Here is a 20,217-nt window from a genome sequence, read left to right on the forward strand (position 1 = left end):
GTTGATGATGCTGTTCAGTTCTTTATCCTTATCCAATACATTTTTCTGTTCTACTAGTTCTAACAATTACCAACAAAGGAGTGCTAAAGCCTCTAGTATAATTATTGAGTCATCATTTCTCCTCTCGGTTCTCAGTTTATGTTTCACATATTCTGGATTCTTCTCTTAAGTGCATACTCACTAGGACTGCTGTGTCCTCTTGCTGTGTTGACACTTCCATTGTGACACCACATCCTTCTTTACCGATGGTTAATTTTCCTGCTCTGACGTCTCTGTCTCTGCACAGCCACCGTGGCTGTCCCTTGATCAATGTTTGTGTGGCGCATCTTTCAAGCCTCCATATTGTTATATTTAAAGTAGGTTTCCTGTCAGCTGCTTAGTGGGGCCTTTGATTGTTAATCCAATCTGATAATCTGTTTTTTTGGTTGATACGCTTAAGCCATTTATACTTAATGTAATCATTGGTGTGTCTGCATTAAGTCTACTGTTTCATTATTTGTTCTGTTTGTCCCTGTTTTCTATTCCTCTATTTCCCCTTTTCTATCTTCTTTTAAATTATTAGGATATTTTTCTATATTCCCTGCTAATTTCTCTACAGGGGTAGAATCTACATCTCTTCGATAGCTGTATGGGCGTGTGGTAGATGTAGGAATTACAATTTACAAGTTTAACTTTTCCCAGTCAGCTTGGAATTAGGATCTTACTGTTTCCTGTGGAACACAGACACTCTCCTGCCACAGAGGTCCCTGCACCCGCCTCTCGCCTCACGTCCATGTTGCCTGCAAACACCGCGATGGTGCAGACTTTGCCTTCAACCACCGCGCACTGCACAGAAGCTAAGAAACAGTCCACCGCACTCACCCAGATACTTAACATTTCTTTTGCTTTTCCTTCATGCCTGAACGTCTTCCAAATCATCCTGTTACTATTTCTTTCTGTTTGAAGAACATTCTGCAGTGTTTCTCTTAGCACAGGTATGTTGAAAATAAACTCTTATAGTTTTTCTTCACCTGAGAATGTCTGTTTTTGCTTTCATGGATGTTTGCCGGACGCACAGTCCAGGTGAGCAGCTCTTTGCCTGCACACCTGAGCCCGGCCCGCGTCCGTGTGGCCCACGGCCTCCAGCGACAAGTGCATCGGGATCGCTGCTCCCCGCAGGCAACGTGCTGTTTCCTCTGGCTGATTTTAAGATTTTTTCTTTGTCTTTGGTTTCAGCTGTTTCATTATGCCGTCGCTGGGTGTGCAGTTCTGTAAGCTGACCCTCTCCGGGATGGCTTTGCGAATTCCACACACAGCTCACTCACGCTTTCTTAGATGGCTCACAGGGACTCTCAGCTGCCTAAAGGGAACCTTAGAGTCTTGAAGAAGTTACTATTTTTCCCAAAAAGTAACTTACCAGAAAATCAAGAGTAACATATCGTCCTTCCCCCTCTATAGGTCCACTGGAAATGAAAACAAGAAACGTTACTCTTTATCCTTTCAGAGAAAGGGGGAAAACAACACTCTGAGTTTTAATCCTGGGTCTTTCATGTCACTTTTGTGAACCGGGCTAATGGCAGAGGAAAGACCGTGTGAGGATCCGGTGCAAGGTGCCGTGGGGGGTTCCCAGCGTGTCCTCACTAGTGTCCTCACCGGTCACCACCACAACTGACAGGCTGCGCAGCTGTACGGCCGGGGCTGTTCTCACCATTTGACACACACCCTCGCGTTGCCTTGGTGACAACCTGGGGAGATGAGTGTCAGAATCCCAACCTGCAGGCGAAGCACACGAGGTCTGTGTGACCTTCCCAAGAACACACAACCAGCAGGTCCAGGAAACCCACGTCCTTAAACCCTAATTTCTTATTTGGGGGAAAAAAAAAAAAAAAAGGAGGCTTTGTTTAAACTGAGCTGTCCTTCGAAACCCCCTTTAGAAGAGTGTATGTTGCTTCTTATTCCACATGTTTGATCATGTTTTTAAACCCACCGGGACAACCAGACCTGCCGCCCCTGACTCTGCTGCCCAAGGACACGGCTCCGTGGTTCTGGTTTTGTCCCAACTTCCTTCCTTCAGATCACCAAAGACATTGCAGACGCCGGACAGAGACTCGGAAGGTGCCCGGCCTGTGCCCTTTGGGGCTGAAGGACACACTGAGGCAGCTGCACCCGGCTGGGCCTTCGGCGACGTTGGGCCTGAGCCTCAGGCTGGGGAAGCCGTCGGGGGCACCTGGACACGGCTCTGCCAGCACAGTCCAGGGCAGAGAGCATGGGCGGTCCCAGCACGAGCTGGTTGTCCAGTAAGTGCACTGACCATGTGCAAAGGGGCACGTTAAAACATCAACAGCAAAGTGAGATGAAGAAAAATTCAGTCTAGACAAATTTATCGAAAATTTTGCAATCAGAAAATTTAGGGGAATTTTTAAAAATTTCATCATAATTTAAAGTTTATCTTGTTGCCAAAAGGAAACGCAAAATATCTGAATTAGACGTGGGAGAGAGCCGTAAGGTCTTTCCCGCAGTCAGGGCCCCAGATGCCTCCGTCCGGCCCCGCCCGTAAGCCAGGTCAGCAGGGCCTCACCTTCCAGAACCCGCGCTCACCTCTCTCTGCTTTCTCAGGTCAGGGCACGAGAGCCTCACTTCGGTACCCCGGTTTCTCGGGCCCAGACACTGGGTCACCCTCTGTTACTCGCTCCTCCTTCCCACCTCACGTTCCTCATGGTCTGCCAGCTTTAACCCAGCCGGCCGGCGCCACCCTTCCCTGGACGGCCACGACCGCCCGCGCTCGTCCTCCTGGGCTGTTCCGAGGCCTTTACCCCCACAGAGCAGGGCGCTCCTCCCATGGGCCCTGCCGGCTCCTCTGCCCCCTCCGCCCAGGACAACCCAGGCGCAGGTGTTCCCGGAGGTGCCCCGACGCCCAGGCTGCCCCACCCGGGGGCCTGTCCCCTCATTCGGATTTCAGCTCTGCTCTGGGAGCCTTCCCTGAAGCCCTGCAGACTCCCTCCCACCCACGCGCTGTGAGTGCACTCAGGGTCTGAAGTCCGTTCATCATGCGTAAGGTCGGGGACAGCACAGCCGGCTTTACTGCAGGAGCCAACCACAGTGCCTAGTATACAGTCGGTGCTAAATAAAGGTGTTGAACTTACGAGTGGGGAAGGGGTAAGGGTAAGTTGCAAACTTGTGGCCAAGAACCCTTATTTGGCCTATGGATGTGTTTTGGGAGCCTGAACAATGTTACTTTAAAAAAGAAAGAAAGAAATTTCATGTTAAAGGTCAGGAGATTTCGGGCTGAAATCCATTGCAGACCTGAGCTGGCTGGTACCTGTCACCGCTGAGTCCCTCCTGGCGTTTGAGCCACGGGGTTCACCCGTGTGGGCCCTGAGCACACGGGGGTGGGGCAGAGTCACGCACACCCACCTGCCGGCCCCAGTGGTGACCCCGTCAGTGACGCCCAACAGTGGCCTCAGATTACAGTTGCTGGCTAGTTTTCTTTTTTTTAAATCACTAATGTCAAAACAAAAATCACCGATGTCAGGTCCTTAGATTGGACCAGATCGATTAAACCAGTTTCTGGAAGTGGGGTCTTCTGGATTTGGGGGTGCTGCAAATCTCCTGGGGGACTCCGGTGAGGAGTCAGGACGGAAGCCCTTGGGCCCCAATACAAGGATGGGGGTGTTTAAAAAGGAACCTCTGGTGCTAACTCGGAGGAATCCGAGGAACCCAAGACCGGAGGCTCCGGAAGAGGGAGGGGAGCTGCAGGCCTGGCGCAGTGGAGGACGGGGTGCTGCAGCTGGCACCCAGGGGCCCCGGCGCCCGCCCTCCCCACGCCTCCCCACCACGGCCTGGACCTTCCGACATGCTGAGGTGAGGCTGCTCCCGGAGGCCGTCCTGCCCAGGACAGGGACAGCGGCAGGAGCTTAACTAGGAGGGAGTGAGGCCGCCCCACAACCACGTCCCAGCTAGTCCCGATGTGTCCCTCACCAGACCTCTGCCGATGGACACCAAGTGCCGGCAGCCTCCCTGGCCATCTCAGAAGGGGTGCGCGGGGGGAGGGTGGGACGCCAGGCCCCGGGTTGGGACGTGCCTCAATAAGGAAGGCCGACCCTGCCTGGGCAGCCACGGATGTGCGGGGAGGGGAAGTGGAGGCCCCGACACCTGCAGACTTGGGGGTCCCACGTCCTGTCAGGGCAGGGGCGGGGCAGGTGGAGGTGGGCGCAGGTGGCTGCCCCGGGGCAGGGCCCAGAGGTTGGATTGGGGTCAGCGCAGTGCGGCTCTGGCTCTGCACAAAGGGGGCCTGAGGATGGCTGGGGGGAAGGAGGAGCTCCCTCGGGCAGGGGGGGAGGGAGAGAGCAAAGACAGACGAAGGAAGAGGTGCTCCCCTCCCATTTGTGAGGCCCCTTCCTCTCTGGGGGCGGCTCTGCAGGGGATGGACGGGCACCTGGCTGAGGGTCGCTGACCGCTGGCCGCCTGGGTGTTTCTGAACCAGGGGGAGCAGCAGAGACACCAGGTGGTTCCAGCACTTCGGGGGCTTCTCCGCCCGTCCCTGGGCCTGGACCACCGTGTCCTCCCAGGGACACCAGCAGCCGGCACCCTCCAGTCCACAGGGCACCTGACAGATCACGATTTCCGAGGGCTGGGCCCAGTCCTGGCAAAGCTTCCCGAGACGGCCCCACAGCCGACCGAGGACCTCTCCAGAGGCACAAAGACCACCCTGGGCCCAGCGCAGCCCCGACAGTACTGCAGGCCGGCATAGTCCAAGACAAAGCCACCCCTTCCCTCCAGCCCCCGCCCTGACCGCAGGCCTCGCTGTTAAGATTAAGACACTAATCTGCACTTCATCTCCAGGCCTTTGAGGCCACTTTTCAAGGTAATTCAGTGCCACCCATCTGAGGACTTGAGACACAAAACCTAAGGCGGGAATGACCTTTGGTTCCCATGTGAGGCTCTAACGAGTGCTTCAACAGGTGAGGCCTTTAAAGTCAGCCTTTTATTCCGTGCTGACAGTGCTGATTGATAACACGGAGCTAATCTCCTGCCTTTGTTCCCAGGGGGCAAAGGTTTAGCTGCCCCGTTTGAATCTGGGTCTCTTAACCATCCAGCCAGTAAATCATAACACGGCCTGAGGCCCGAAGACTAATTCCCTGCGGGAAACGTCTCCTGGGACCCCTAAAGACCAAAGCCTGTCCTTGACTGAAGGCCGCTTCTCCCCTGTCTTGGAACTGGGGGAAACCACGCCCGGAACGCTGTGCCTGTTGTACCACCAGCGGGAGACGCACCCCAGCGGGAGACGCACCCCAGAGAGCCACCGTGTGCCGCGTTCAGGCGAGCCCATCTGAGCAGAGGCAGGTGAGCAGAGAGCCAGCCTGCGCCCAGTGCGTGACCGCGTCAGAGCCTCTCGAGGGTCGTCGGCTCAGCTCCAGCCACTGCCCGGCAGAGAACAGTCCCGTGTCGGGGGCACCGGTGCACGGCCTGCCGTGGAGGACACGTCCCGGGGAGACCGCCCAGCAGGGGCCGCTCCCTGGGCCTTCTCCTCCCTCCTCGCACACAGCAGGCTGGGGAGCTTCCTGCGCCCACAGGGCCTCCGTGCAGGAACGCCCCCTCCCCCCGCCCCGTCCCCGGGCACCGCCCCCCCCGCCCCCCCCCCCCCCGCTCTCGCCCCGTCCCCGGGCGCACCCCCCCCCCCCGCCCCGTCCCGGGCGCACCCCCCCCCCCCCCCCGCTCTCGCCCCGTCCCCGGGCACCGCCCCCCCCCTCGCCCCGTCCCCGGCTCCGGCCCCGTCCCCGGGGGCCTCCCCCCCCCCCCCGCTCTCGCCCCGTCCCCGGGCACCCCCCCCCCGCCCCGTCCCCGGGCGCACCCCCCCTCGCCCCGTCCCCGGCCCCCCCCCCCCGCCCCGTCCCCGGGCCGCACCCCCCCGCCCCCCCTGCCCCGCCCCGCCCCGCCCCGCCCGGGCAGAGCTAGAGCCCAGCACGGTCCCTGCAGATGTAATGAGAACCATATTAAAAAGATAAAAAATTTAAAAAGGGAAATTAATTTTAGTAACATTATTGAACCAATGTATCCAAACTATTATCATTTCAACACGAGACCAGCGTGAAACAATCATTAAGAAACATTTTGCCGTCCTGTCTTCCAGCTGAGTCTCTGGAGAGCAGAGCGCATCCCACCCCGCGCCGCATCCCGACTCGGACCCGCCGCATTTCGAGGCCTCGGGCGACGCGGCGGCGGCTGCGGCGACTCTGGGCATTGCTGTCGCGAAGCCGCCTGTCGAGAACGCCGGTTGCGGCGCCCCGCACTCACGGAACCGTCTCGAAAGTTTGCGCGGGACGCGGGGCCCGCACCTCGGCGGCCGTGTTCCCATCGCGAGTCTGCGCGCGAGGCCCGGCAGCAGATGCGGTGACGCACGCCCCTGGCGGGGGGTCGCGGTTCCAATGGCCGAATGCCGCGGGGCGGGACACGGCGGGGAGGAAGGGAGCTGTTTCCCGAAGCCCGAAACCCACCGCACGCCGCGGCCGCGGGAGACCACAGAGTCACCTCACGGGAACGAGGAGCCGGACGCGGCCGTCGCCGAGGGATGAGCCCCGGACGCTCCAAACAGCCGAGACCAGGAAGAGAGAAACAGTGGACGGGCTGGGCCAGAAACGCCCCTCCCCGACGGGAACACGCATGCGCAGAGGCAACGGGTTTCCCAGGCCAACCCGGGCGGACCGCCGCGCTCGCCCCGCCGTGAGCTCGCCCGTGGCGGCTGCCGCGACCTTCCCGCCGCGCGCGCCTCCCGCCCGCGATGGAGGGCGCGTCTCACCTGCGCGCCGCCGCTCGCCTCTTCTTCCCCTTTCCGAAGCCGGCGCCGGAGCACGCGCGGGCCACAGGGCGTCCTCCTCACACTTCCAGAACGTTCTGTCTGTGAGAGAAGCGGAGCGAGTGAGGCCCACTGGAGCTGGCGCGGGGCCGCGTGGCTCCCAGGGCTCGGCTGGGGCTCCCCGCGGAGAGATGGGTGCGCGGTCCGGGCGGGTCGGGGTGGGAAGGGGACTTTAACCTGACGTGGGGACTCGGGTGGCCGCGAGGGGGTGGCCGCCAGCCCGTGCCCCCGAGGGGGCTGCTTCTCGGGTTCCAGTCAGAAGGGTGCGCAGGCCGTGCTCGGACACACTCCCAGGGACCCGAACCGGGTGACAGAAAAAATATTATAAAGGAAAAAAAAAAAACCTGAGAGGGAGTCAGGCTCAAAAACAAGACAATTTCTCCGGAGACCGGAAGTGCAGCAGAAAGCGGCAGCGGGCGGGCGTGAGGCCGCGGACCGTCGAGCAGATCCGAGCGTCTGCCTCGCCGCGGGGACGCGCGCCCGAGCTGCCGACTGCACGACGGCCGGAGCCTCGGCCTTCGCCGCGGAGCAAACGGGCGTCACCAGACGCCGGGGATGCGGCGGGAGCTTCCGGGGAGGAGCAGCCGCAGCCGCAGCCGCAGCCTGTTTGGCATAAAGGGGGAGGGGAAGTCCCGCTCACAGCAGCCCTGCAAACCGGCACGGCCAGTGACACGCAGGACGCGGAGGCCGAGGGAGACGCCGCAAAGGCAGCCTCGAGCGCGACCCCGCGGGGACGCGTCGGCTGTGGGGTCCGACAGGGTGGAGTGGTGAGTTTAGGGCGCCAGAGATACCAAGGAAGAAACAGAAACCATTTTTGAAAATGCGCAAGTGTTAAATAAAAACAAACACACTTTTGAAAGCAGGTGGAGAGGAAAAAGGACCAATTGGAAATCTTAGAACTGAAAATGTAAGCTTCAAAATCCTTAAAAAACTGAATAGACAGAATACACTTCAGGGGGACACAATCGGAGAGAAATTTAGTACCTTGAAAAATGGGAAAATTTCAATTTTAAAAAATATGAGTTGTTGAAAGACATGAAGGAAAAGTGAGAGATTCCGATATGCATCTTAGGGAATAATAAACTAATATTTTAAAAAATAATAGCTGGGCATTTTTAATAGTTAAAGATGTGTCTTTGGACCAACAGGACCATCAAGTACCAAGAAGAAAACGACACGGAGGCCCTCGGGGCAGCACGGGCACGCGGCGAGGAGAGAGCCCGGGGACACGCGGTGGCATGTGAGGACAGGGCCCGGGGACACGCGGTGGCATGTGAGGACAGGGCCCGGGGGCGCGCGGTGGCATGTGAGGACAGGGCCCCGGGGGTGCGCGGTGGCATGTGAGGACAGGGCCCGGGGAATCGCGGTGGCGTGTGAGGACAGGGCCCGGGGACACGCGGTGGCGTGTGAGGACAGGGCCCGGGGGCGCGCGGTGGCATGTGAGGACAGGGCCCGGGGGTGCGCGGTGGCATGTGAGGACAGGGCCCGGGGAATCGCGGTGGCAGCGGCGCTCGCCCTGCAGAGACTCGCGGGGAAGGCGAGTGAGGTCGCCCAGGTGCTGAAGGGAAGTAACTGTGAGCCTAACGCTTTATACGCAGCCAAACTACCACTGAAGAATGAGGACGAAGTAAAGATATTCTCAGAAATGCAAAAACTAAGTGTGTTTCCCACTTCCTAACTTCCACAGAAGGATCATAAAGGGATTGTGCTCACCGTTGCTCTAACGTCACCTGTTTGGGACAAGAAGAAAAGCGACGCCTGAGGGAGCGTGGGTGACGTGAGGACAACAGTGAGCACAGAAACCGATCCGTGGCGATAACTCAGATCAAGTATCGAATGTAGAAAATCAATAACCAATTTCACGCTTAAATGTAGGTACTTAAAAATGCTGAGATCTTTTCCTGTTTGGAAGGAGAGAAATACTGAGCAATTTCAGATTTGTTAAACATAAAATTACAGTGAGATGTGTGTTAAAATTTTAGGGTAAATTTTAAAAGAAAAGAAGTTAAAAAGAAAAAAGTAAAGGGGGAAGTTATTTAGATCTATTTACCAAAGCTAGTACTGTCCCCCACACCCAATAATAGAAAATGCAATAGGAATAAAAGACATCGATAGCAATTCTACAAATGCTGTTTTAAACACAGAGTAATAAATCTAAAAAAGGATGTGCCAGATCTTTGAGGATGAAATGTTTAATACATTGAAGAGATGAAGAGATTTGAATAAATGGAGAATATACTGCGTTCATGGGTGTAAATACTAACATTGTAAATATGGCCTGTCAGTTAAACGCCATTCCCATCAGAATTCCTGCCAGATTTATATGGAACTTGACAGGCTTCCTCTGAATTTTATTAGAGCAAAGAGTTAAAAATAGCACAAAGCATTTTAAAGGAGGAAAAGGAGATGTGGAGGGGCCACGGCACCTGCCTCAGGGCGTGAGACCAACTCCAGCACTGTGACACGGGTGGCGCAGGGAAAAGCAAAGAGAGGGTGGAACAGAATGGAGAACCCACAGGCAGACACACACGTTTCCGGAGTTTTGATACATGACAGAGGTGACAATACAAACAGGGAGGAAAAATGCACTATTAAAAAAGTAGTGTTGATATAACACAAAATGCAAAGGCAACAAAAGAAGAAAATATAAAAATTGAACTTCATCAAAATTAAGAACTTGTGTGCATCAAAGGAACCTATCAAGAAACCAAAAAGACAACCTACGGATTGGGAGAAAATATTTACAAATCATATATCTGATAAGGGATTAATATCCGGAGTACATCAAGAGCTCCCACAACTCAACAACAGAAATAAAACTCAATTTTAAAATGGGCAAAGACCTTGAATAGACCCTTTCCCAAAGAGGATATACAAATGGCCAGTGAGCACATCAAATGGAAGGTACCGCGTGTTGGTGAGGATGTGGATGGGAATGTCACTTAAGGGAATGTTAAATGGTGCAGCTGTGGAAACGCTGGGCGGCTCCTCAACAAGTTAAACATGGAACTACCATGTGATCCAGCAACACTAGCTCCTAGGTCCACGCAGAGGAGCTGAGGGCAGGGACACAGGTGCCACACGCCCACGTCCACGGCAGCATCTTCACAGCAGCAGAAACGTGGGACGGCACCAAGCCGTCCGCAGAGGGAGGGTAAACAACACGGTCGGTCCACGCAGTGGGGATTATTCAGCCAAAAAGGAGAGAACGTCGGACACCTGCTGTGACAGGAGGAACCTCGAGGACATCACGCTCAGGGAAATGAGCCCGTCACAGAAGGACAAATACCGCGTGACTCCACGTAGGCGAGGTCCCCAGAGCAGGCGAATTCTCAGAGACACGCAATAGAAGAGAGGTCACGCAGCCACGGAGCCCGCCCCGGCCCACCGTCCGCACTGAGTGCGGTTCTGTCGGAACACAGACAAGCCCACGTGCGGACACACCGTGGCTGCTGTCACGCAGGCAGAGAAGAGCACGATCGTGGGGCCCTTTGTGGGAAATGCTTGCTGGCCCCGCCCTCGGGGAGGGAGCGGCTGGAGACAGACGAGGCCCGAGGCCCTGGAATCGGCGTTCGATGGCAATGCGAGAGGTAAACTTCCACTGTGCCGACCCTCTGAACTCAGGGCAGTGTCAACAGCGCTGGTGGCCCCGTGCGGCAGGACTGCGTAAAGGCTGCGTACAAGGCAGTGCCCGCCGAGGAGCCCTCCAAGCAGCAGTGAGCTCTTGCCTGTCACCGACCCTCTGCTCGGTGGAGAGGACGGTCGCCGCCTGGCAGCCACCTCTGGGGTGAGGACTGAGTGTGGGGCCCGGCCCCGCCTCCCAGGGGACGATCTCACACGGGTGCAGCGCGCCGGGCGATAGCAGGGCACCGTCGCTGCAGAGAGGCACCCGCCTCAGCGCGACGTTGTGAGTGGGCAGGAAAGTGGTCTCGAGTCGCCTGTGTCCTGTGGCAGGCGGCGCTCACTTGAGGTGGAGACTACCGAGAAGGAGGGACCCTCGTGTGCCGGGAAGGTGACTGAGGAGGACGTGCCGGGCACAGCTGAGTAGGTGACTACAAACCAAACCACCTGGGGGAGGAAGGCCCTGGGTGGGCAGGGGCTGCGTGGTTCCTGGGGAGACTGACTGCAGCGCGGCAGAGCGTGACCTGCAAGGGATTGTGCCGCAGAAACGCCAGCCTTGAAGCCCACCTCACACCTCCTGCAGCCCCGAGTGTTTCTGGGGCAGCCTCCCGCCTCGCTGTGTCCAGCCAGGGGGTCCACGGCCATGGTTGGCGGGAGCTGGTCCCCAACGGCTGCCTCCTCCTGGCTGGCACAGCAGCGGCCTGCAGGACTCGGGCAGGGCTGGCTCCTTCCGCAGGAGGAAGCATTGCGGCCCACGGGGTTGTGGAATCCCTCCTCCCTTGAGAACACAGGGGACACTTTTGAAACCAGCACGGAGGCTGCCACAGCCGGCACAGCTGCCGTCCCTTTGGGCTGGGACGGTGGCTGCCCAGTCTGAAGACAGCTGAAGCACGTGAGTCAGCGGCCTGGTCGGCGTCCGCAGTCAGACCAGCCTGTGCGCAGCCAGAGCCCGCGGCACCCCACAGCCTGCGGCTCCTCTCAGGAAGACCAGACCCTGAGCGAAGAGCAAAGGTCCCGCCAGGACAACTGTGCGCCATTGCGCCAGCACCCGCTGCTCCGCCCTGCCCCTCCGGGCTCTGCTCTGCTGGAACGAGCCCGTGCGAACACACCATGCCACGTGTCACCGCAAGTGAAAAGCATCCTGCCTCCTTGGCCCCACCAGGTGGCTTTTGTTTCTGTTTCTCTGGCCCAGCGCTAGGCAAGGGTGGCCCACGGAACCAGGGGTGCAGCCCCGATGGGGGCTGGGGCCAGAGGGCAGCGTTACCTCCACGCCGAGGTGCGGCTGCCCTGAGCCCAGGAGCCGGTGCGCCCTGCGGAGCCAGCCCAGGACGGCACTCTTGGCAAAGCCTGAGGGAAGAGGAAATGCTGATGCTCGTGTGGATGAACAGGGGCACCGGGCACAGCTGGGCCGTGTCCCCGGCCGGAGCTGTCGTCATGAGCTGGAGGACGAAACAGGATGCTGGGAGGAGTCCTTCCCCTTCCCTCCTGGGGAACGCGACGGACTGACTCCCAGGGCTGCCAGACACCCAACCCCAAGTCACTGGGAACCCAGGCGTCCACGGAGAGGAGACAGGGCCGGGTGCACCCAGGTGTCCCTGGAATCTGGCCCTGGCAGTTGGGGCCGCAGCGGCGGGAGGGGGAGGTCTGCGGCTGGAGCGCAGACCAGGAAGCTGACGACCGACTGCGGTGAGGGGAGAGACGGCGGCAAGTGGACAAGACAAACTTTAACTAAATCACAAGATTCCGATCACCTGTTGCTCTGGGAAAAGTTTATCTTTGTGCGGGCCCACCTGTTCTCCTTGTAAAACCTTACCTGGGCTGTTAGGGAGTGAGATATCGGTGCCTGTTCAAACATTCCACTGAAGAGGGGGCCGGGAGGCAGGGCGGTGTGGACGGCCCTTTCCAAATTCGGAAACCTCGACTTCCGCTGCTGGAGGAAGGGAGTGCCACGTTGGAAGGGTCTGCCCCACGGCATGTTCAGGAAGCCCAGGATGATTCAGGGGCGGCAGCAGCCGTTTGTGGGCACGTATCTGTCAGGGAAATTGTTTCAGTTTTCAGCAAATGTTTTCCAGCTCCTTTGGTACAGAGGAGAGCATTCCCGCCTCGTCCCAGCTTCTGCCGGGCTGAGCAGCAGTGTGTGTACGAGAGGGAGCTCCGGTTCCTGGGAAGGATAAACGAAGTCCACCTGCTCGCACAACCTGCTGGGAGGCACATCTGATGAACAGGTCCTCGAGTCCGGCATGCACACGTTCTGGTCTTGTATTGTCCTTGAAGAAATCCAGGCCAAGGGCAAGGACTTGGATTTCTGCTGGAGTTTTACGTCACGGCGCTTTCTCACGAGACTGTAAAGTGCGGGAGCTGAATTTGCAGGATGGTCTTGGACGACTGAATGAAACGTTCTGCTCGTCTGATGCTCGGCCAGTTATATTAAAACCTCCAGAGCGCAGGAAATCAAGGGACCTGGCGTGGCCTAATCACACGTGTGCCCAGACATTCCTGCCCCTGACTGTCTGTGTGCCCCGCGGGCCTCCCGGGAGGAAAGGAAGCTTCATGGGAGCGCGAAAGCGAGTGCCCGGAACAGAGCTGGGCCCGCGGCACACGGGCCCTCAGATACGACACCGATCCCTCGGCAGACCTGAGCTGGCCACAGCGCGCTCCTTCTCGGGCTCCCAGGGCGCATCCGCTGCGCGTCCCCACTGGCCACCGGTGTGGGTCGTGGCCGTGTCTGCCCCGCTCTGTAGACCATGAGCTCTGTCGGGCCAGGGACCTTTTCTCCACAGTCTGGCGCCCTCCAGCCTCCCCAGCAGAACACCCTGCACGTGGTACCCGCTCCATAACATATTTATTTGCTGACTTGTTGTGTCTATTCAATTACTACGGGGAAGGAAAAGATAAAAACAAGACCTGGAAATAGAGGAATCTGATCCCAGCAGGAAACTGGGCCTGTCCAGAGAACCAGCACCGTGGGGACACCCGCTAACACACAGCGAAGGGCTCACGCCGGGCGGTGCTGCGCCGCTCACAGCGGGACTGCACCTCAGACGGGGAGCGACGGGGCCGGTATGTCTCAGAGGGGAGGGTTGGTTTTTATTTTTTATTTATTTTTTTTGAGATAAGGTCTCGCTCTGTTGCCAGGCTAGTGTGCAGTGGTGTCTTCATAGCTCACAGCAACCTCCAACTCCTGGGCTCAAGCGATCCTCCTGCCTCAGCCTCCTGAGTAGCTGGGACTACAGGCATGCGCCACCATGCCCGGCTAATTTTTATATATATTTTTAGTTGTCCAGCTAATTTTTTTCTATTTTTTTAGTAGAGACGGGGGTCTCACTCTTGCTCAGGCTGGTCTCGAACTCCTGAGCTCAGATGATCCTCCCGACTCGGCCTCCCAGAGTGCTAGGATTATAGGTGTGAGCCACCGCGCCCGGCCTATTTTTTAAAGTACATCAGTATTTGATAACTTCATAACTGTTCTCATATAAGCTGGTTCACGAATCAGAAATCAGTCCTTGATTGGTGAACCCAGCTTTGAGGTCTGAAAATATAGCCATCGTATCGTGCTGGGTCATTTACAGAACTTTGCACATGTAGAATTTTAACTGCAAAACGGAGGCAGAGGATGAGAAAAGCTGTTCCCAAATCTCAGGGCTGTTTGCAGCAAAGTGACCCCAAGGGACCTCGGGGAGTGGCCAGGGCTGAGGCTTGAGAAGGCCAGGCGGGGCCAGGCCAGGCCTGGCACGGGGCAGCTGCAAAGCACCGTCCTACCCGCTGGCAGCTGCTGTCTCAAGCTCAGAAAACAAATGCTCAGTATGGAGACCCAGCTCCCGCTGGGAGGGGAGGAGATGCTAGCTCCGCAGTTACCCAACTTTTTACTGAGAATTCTTTTTATCTTTTCCACCCCCTCCCTGACCCCACCTGTGTTTGGAAGGTTTTTCCTACAAAACTGCATTTAGTAGCAATGAATTCTTCAAGAATCCAACACATTTATAGCTGCCAGCCAAAGTTTTAGTCACAAGAAACCACTGAATTCACTTAATGATTTTAACAAACCCTTACTGAGCAACAATGGTGGCCTGGGGCTGGCGCAGGGGTGCGTGGCGAGGTCCTGGCCCCCCGGGGACAACACGCTGTGGTTCGGAAGTGGGAGGTGTGGGGGGCCTGAGCTCGCCACAGAGCTGCCCCTGAGCCAGCCGTGAGGGATGAGCCTGAGTTCGAGGCCGAGGGGTGGGCTGCGGGCTGTTACCCGCCTCCCCTGCGAGGAAGCCACTGCCTAGGGGCCCGACACTGCGCCTGGGGCCACACGGGCCTCACCCTGCCTGCCGGAGTCAAGAGCCTGCAGCCAGCCCTGCAACGATAAGCAAGCGGGTGTTGCCAGGAAGGTGAGGGACAGCGACCAGGTGAGGGAGGGAACCGCGCCTGAGAGTGACAGGACATCCGCCCGACGCGCCTGTGGCCGTGGCAGGACACGGCAGTCTGGGCCGTGTGGGACAAGAGTGGGCCATGACTCGCGGCTCACTGTGGCCGCGTGAGGGCACAGCTGTGCACGGGAGCCACCCAGGCACCGCGCACGGCCACCCTACAGAGGCAGAGGCTCGGCGAGGCTCCCTGGCCCTTGGCCCCTTATTTCTTGTAACAGATTCTTGTTAGATTTTCCGATGTGTCACCCCAGACTCCCTTTCTAACCTGATTATCTTGCAAACATCCAAGGGCTCCTTGGAAAACCCCGGGTTTCCCTTGGCCCCGAGTCCCACCTAACTGCTGAGAGCCCAGCTCCCGCTATTCCAGGTGGAAATTCACACGGATTCTCTTCCAACCCAGACCTTGTCTTGCGTCTTCCTTCATCCAGTCTACGGCACGGACGTTTGTCACGGCCGCCCTGCCCCACAGGAAGAGAGAACGGCTGTGGCGTAAGCTGCCACCACGACGCTTGCGTGGAATGTCCTTCCTGTGGACTCTACTTTGGAACGTGGTCCTGGAGGAAACTGGGATAAACGGGCTTCTCCTTTTCTAGACAGTTCTTTGAGATGAAATCTGCTGCAGAAGGCAAGACACTTAGCTTCTTCCTAGAAACTGATGTCACTTGGGCACCATGTGGAGCCACAATGTATCGGCTGAGGGTGACAGTGACAACAGGTGGACATCTTGGTGTGGCCGAGGCGCCCCCGGCGTGGGCCCCACACTCTGCCCTTTCCCGGGCGTGGAGGCTGAAGACACTCGGAACTTCACGATAACTTAGTTTTAGGGACATGCGAGAGAACAGTATGCGGCAGATTACTCTCCAAGTGGCCCCACCGCGGCTATAAATAGGGCTGCCGGGCGACCCGTGGGAGGCTATTCAGGGAAGTCCGGGGCGGCCCGGCTATTTTGAGGCCGGTGTCTTGCAGGACCCCCTCTCTCCCACAGCCCACTCCTGGGCATCACGCTCAGAGACAGGCTGCTGGCCCTGACTCAGGGTGGCATTTCTCAAGTCCTCTCCTTTTAAGGCCATCAGGGACGGGGGCCCACGGGCGGGGCCGGGGGGCAGCTGCAGTGTCGCGAGTCGTCCCTGCGAGCGGCCTGACTCCGAAGTTTCTAAAAGGGAACCTGGACCACCTGAGCCTGCCCAGAAGACGCCGCAGTGACACTGCTGCTGCGCTGGCCTCAGGCAGGGCCACCTGTGCAGGCGGAACAGGACGGCACCACGCGGCCCTTCAGCGGTGGGTTAAATGCGGCTCACAGCTGTCGCTGAAGCACGCTGCCCAAAATAGCCGCTCGCCGGCAAAGATAGGCGGAGACTAACAGCCCCGCGCTGTTGCCGTTACCCTTGGATAAGGCGTGTGAATCAGGTGTTACCCGGCAACAGCAAAGACGCAGAGTGCAGGGGCCAAGTTGTAACGGGAGTCGCAAGCACAGGCAGAAAATCCCGCAGTTAAAGGACCAGATAGTCTTGAAAATTTGCTATTTGAGAAAGCAAGTGATAGTTACGTTATTGTCACAGAGCAGGGGAACATGATAGAATAGAAACCTGGTTTAAAAAAGAAAAACCAAATAACAAACAAAACTTAGAAGAAAAATGCATCGCCTGGAAGGAGAAGCCAAAACCCCGTGAGCTTCCTGGTGAAGCAGCAGACAGTCGAGTGAGGGCCCCGTCCGGCCGGGCGCCCGCCACGGGCAGACGGGGGTCCCACGTGAGCGAAAGCCTCACATCCTGCCCACGTTTACTCTGTGATTCTGATCTAAAAAAGGTTTGTCGTTTTTCTTACAAACTGAACTTTATGTCACATTGGCATGAATTCAGAAATCACTGATACTCGGAGACATGTCATATCACAGAAAGATTTCCATCACAACACGCATAGAAACAGGTCTCACTTGCTCGTCTAAGCAACGATGAGACTTACGTGAACTCAGGGTGTGGTGGTGGCGCCTGCAGTCCCGGCGACTCGGGAGGCTGAGGCAGGAGGACGCTGGAGCCCAGAGCTGGAGGCCGCAGTGAGCTGTGATGACGCCACTGCGCTCCAGCCGGGGTGAGAGCGAGACCCTGTCTCAAAAATAAATAAATAAATAAATAAAAGAAGGAATGAGTTGTAGCCCCCGAGAGCGGAGCAGGGTGGTCCGGGGCGGTGTGCCGTGCGTTTCACGGCAGCTGGAGGGTGCACGGAGAGACGCCCGGACTCGACCACTGCCCCTTCTGTGCAGGTAACGAGCGGCACGCGTGCCCCAGACACGAGCACGTGCTGTGTGTTGTGTGTGTGTCGACACAGAACCGTGGTGCTAAGCGTGTGCTGGGCCCCTCCCCGCCCGGCCGACCACGCTCGGCGGCCACAGGTCCTCTGCTCTGACACTGCAGACTTGCTCTTCTCATAGACTGGGAGGGACGGGCCACGGGAGTCCACTGAAGTGAAAAGAGAACCCACGGGCCAGGCTGGGCTGACGACCGTCCCCTCAGGTCTGTGCCGGCCCTGGGCGCCAGCGTGGCTCCTTCACCGCCCGGCGCCGGCATCGCGCAGCTCCCCCGCAGTGACGAGGCCTCGGTCGATCTCCACTGGGTGTTCCTCAGGGTTTTTATGGGAACATGGTGGCTGTAAGCGTTTTTTAGCCCAATACTTTTAAGTGAAACGCCACACCTTCCATACCCTTTGCATTATCAGAACGTTGCAACGGGTGCTAGAGGACAAAACTTTTCACCTCGGGAACCCTGAGAGGACCCAGAACGTTCCACGGTTTGTCCAGGCCACCCGGAGGCTTTGCACACGTCAGTCCAGGAAGTCGAGGGTTCTGCTAATTCTGCAGTTTCACAATCTAACGGACTAGTCGGCACATTGCCGGGCACAGCCGCCGTCCGGGCCAGGCGGCCCCTCGGCAAACCGACCCCCCTGCCGCCACAGCCCGGCACTGGGGACGCAGGCCTTGCCGTGACTGGCAGAGCTGCCCGCGAGTATCTGGCGATGGCAGCGGGGCTGCCTGGAAGCCAAACTCTCTCAGACAGAGTTCACCAGCTCACGCTGAGTCAGCAGCTAGAGTCCTGTCCTTAGGCTGGTTACTGGATGGCAGCCACAGTCAAAATAAAGTGTCATCTGAAGTTTGGTTGGTTCTTTTGGAATCATGCAAAAATTTAAGGGAGTTATTAAATACAGAATTCTAAATGTATGAAGTTTTGTCCTAAAATTTAAAAAAATGACAAAAGCCCACCATAGGCCCATGGTTAGCCACACACACTGGGCCACGATTAATCTGGATGTATTTGTTCTACGTCTTCGTGTTCTCGCGTTTACACGCCTGTCATCGCCGCACACGGCTCCGCACGCTTCTGACTCGCATTTAATGTTCTGCTCTCATGCTCTGCCAAGGGCGTCACAGTCACCACAGCCGGAAAATGCTCCGTGTAGTGACTGTTTCATTAATTACCGAACCATTGCCCAATTGTCATGTAAAGAACTTGAAACTGAAACGCCACCCTCGTGACAAGGTTCCCACAGACCCAAACCCGCTGTGCGCGGTCGCCCAGCAACAGCTCTGCGGGGCCGCGCCCTTCTCCCGACGAGCTTGAGGCTCCCACAGAACCACTGGGGTCAGGACTTCAGTCTCAGGCTGACGCACACGCGAGAACCACGAGGTGGTTGGTCTAGAAAGGACGGAAGCGTCGTCTCATCTGCTCTGCCTGCAGGAAGCCCCTCCCGGTCCCCCCAGCCCCTGCCGGTCCCCCAGCCCCGGCTGTGTCCCCCCAGCCCCTGCCGGTCCCCCAGCCCCGGCTGTGTCCCCCCAGCCCCTGCCGGTCCCCCAGCCCCGGCTGTGTCCCCCCAGCCCCTGCCGGTCCCCCAGCCCCGGCTGTGTCCCCCCAGCCCCCGCCCCTCCCCCAGCGCCACCCACCCTGCCCCCCACGCGCTGCTGTGCACACGTCGCTCTTGCTGTCCGGCTGTCCCTTGTGACATAACGCGGGCACCTCGGGGAGGGGCTGGCCTGCAGTCTGCTGCTGTGTCCCCAGGGCCCGGCCGAGACTCGTGCACCGGCTGTCTCGTCCCTCAGGTCCCAGCGCAGCTCCTCTGACACGGAAGCAGACGCCCACCTCCTCGCAGCCCTCCGGGGTCTCCTGCTGGATCTGTCTGCTTCTGCGGTTTTCTCACTGTCCCTGCTGTGTCCCCAGGACTTAGTGCCTGGAGTGTGAGAGGAGCTCAAAGAACACTGTTGAAAGAATGAAAAATGAGCACACCCAGTGTCTGAATAAAGTCTTCTAACTCTGCTCCTAAATGGCAACAGAAATAAGCAGATTTCCATTTCTGGGAAATCGCACTGTAGTGTCTAATGGTCTTGTGACGCGCCAGGTTCGACTTGGGCGGTGCCCAGCCCTCCAAAGATGGCCGTGAACGGCGCAGGCCGCCTGGTCCCTGTCCTCGGCCCCTGCGCCTTCCCTCAGCAGCGCTGACCTCAGTGAGGTCTGTGAGCAGCTTCCAGAAAAAGTTCCTTGTGAGCAGTTTCACAAGGAAACCACTAATTTCCTGGAAATGCTTCCGGGCTCTTAAGGCTTTCAGAGCCGGGGGTGGCAGGTCACCTGGAGGTATTGCCTCAGAAGAGCCACAGAAGATTCCGGAGAGTTTGCAGGCAGCACTTCCCAGGAAGCTGCAAGAACAGGCCTGGTGCAGGCCCACAGGTGGCTTCTGTAGACGCTACCAGTGTCCTGGGGATGCCACAAATGAAAGTTCTTAGCACTTTAAACGAGGAAAAGTACCAGCCGTCACAGACATCAGCAGTCTCCTCGCTTGCCGGTCCCTCGGGGGCCCCCAACACCCCATTCTAAAAGCAAACGAAAACTGTCCAGTGAGCGGGAGTCAAGAATGTGGAAGAAAATAGAATCCAGCTATAGCTCTTGAAATAGTTAAAAATAAATATTTAAAAAGAAAAAATTAAATAGGAACTCTTAAACAAGTCTATCATAAGTGTTGGTATTTCAAGGACTGTCTTGAGTCCAGTGTTTGTTCAGACCCTGTGTGGCAGCTTGTTCTAACCTTCGGTTTAGGAAATGGTGTCACCATAACGACGCTTTGCTTTTCTCTCCAGTTGCGGCAGGTCTGCCTGGGACGTGATTGCTCTTCAGAGCACAACAGCAGAACCGCAGAACTACCTGTGACGTGCGAGGGAAGGCGTCTCTCCGGCTCGCAGCACCTGCGGGCAGCCCAGGCCAACGCCTGGGAACGCAAGATGCACCGAACCAAACGCGAGTCTCTCCTTGCACCTTGATGGAGTTCAGTTGACTGAACTCTACTCAAAACAAATGGCCTGCCCACTGGGACCCA

Source organism: Eulemur rufifrons, chromosome 15 (assembly GCF_041146395.1).
Source record: "Eulemur rufifrons isolate Redbay chromosome 15, OSU_ERuf_1, whole genome shotgun sequence".
Lineage (NCBI taxonomy): Eukaryota > Metazoa > Chordata > Mammalia > Primates > Lemuridae > Eulemur > Eulemur rufifrons.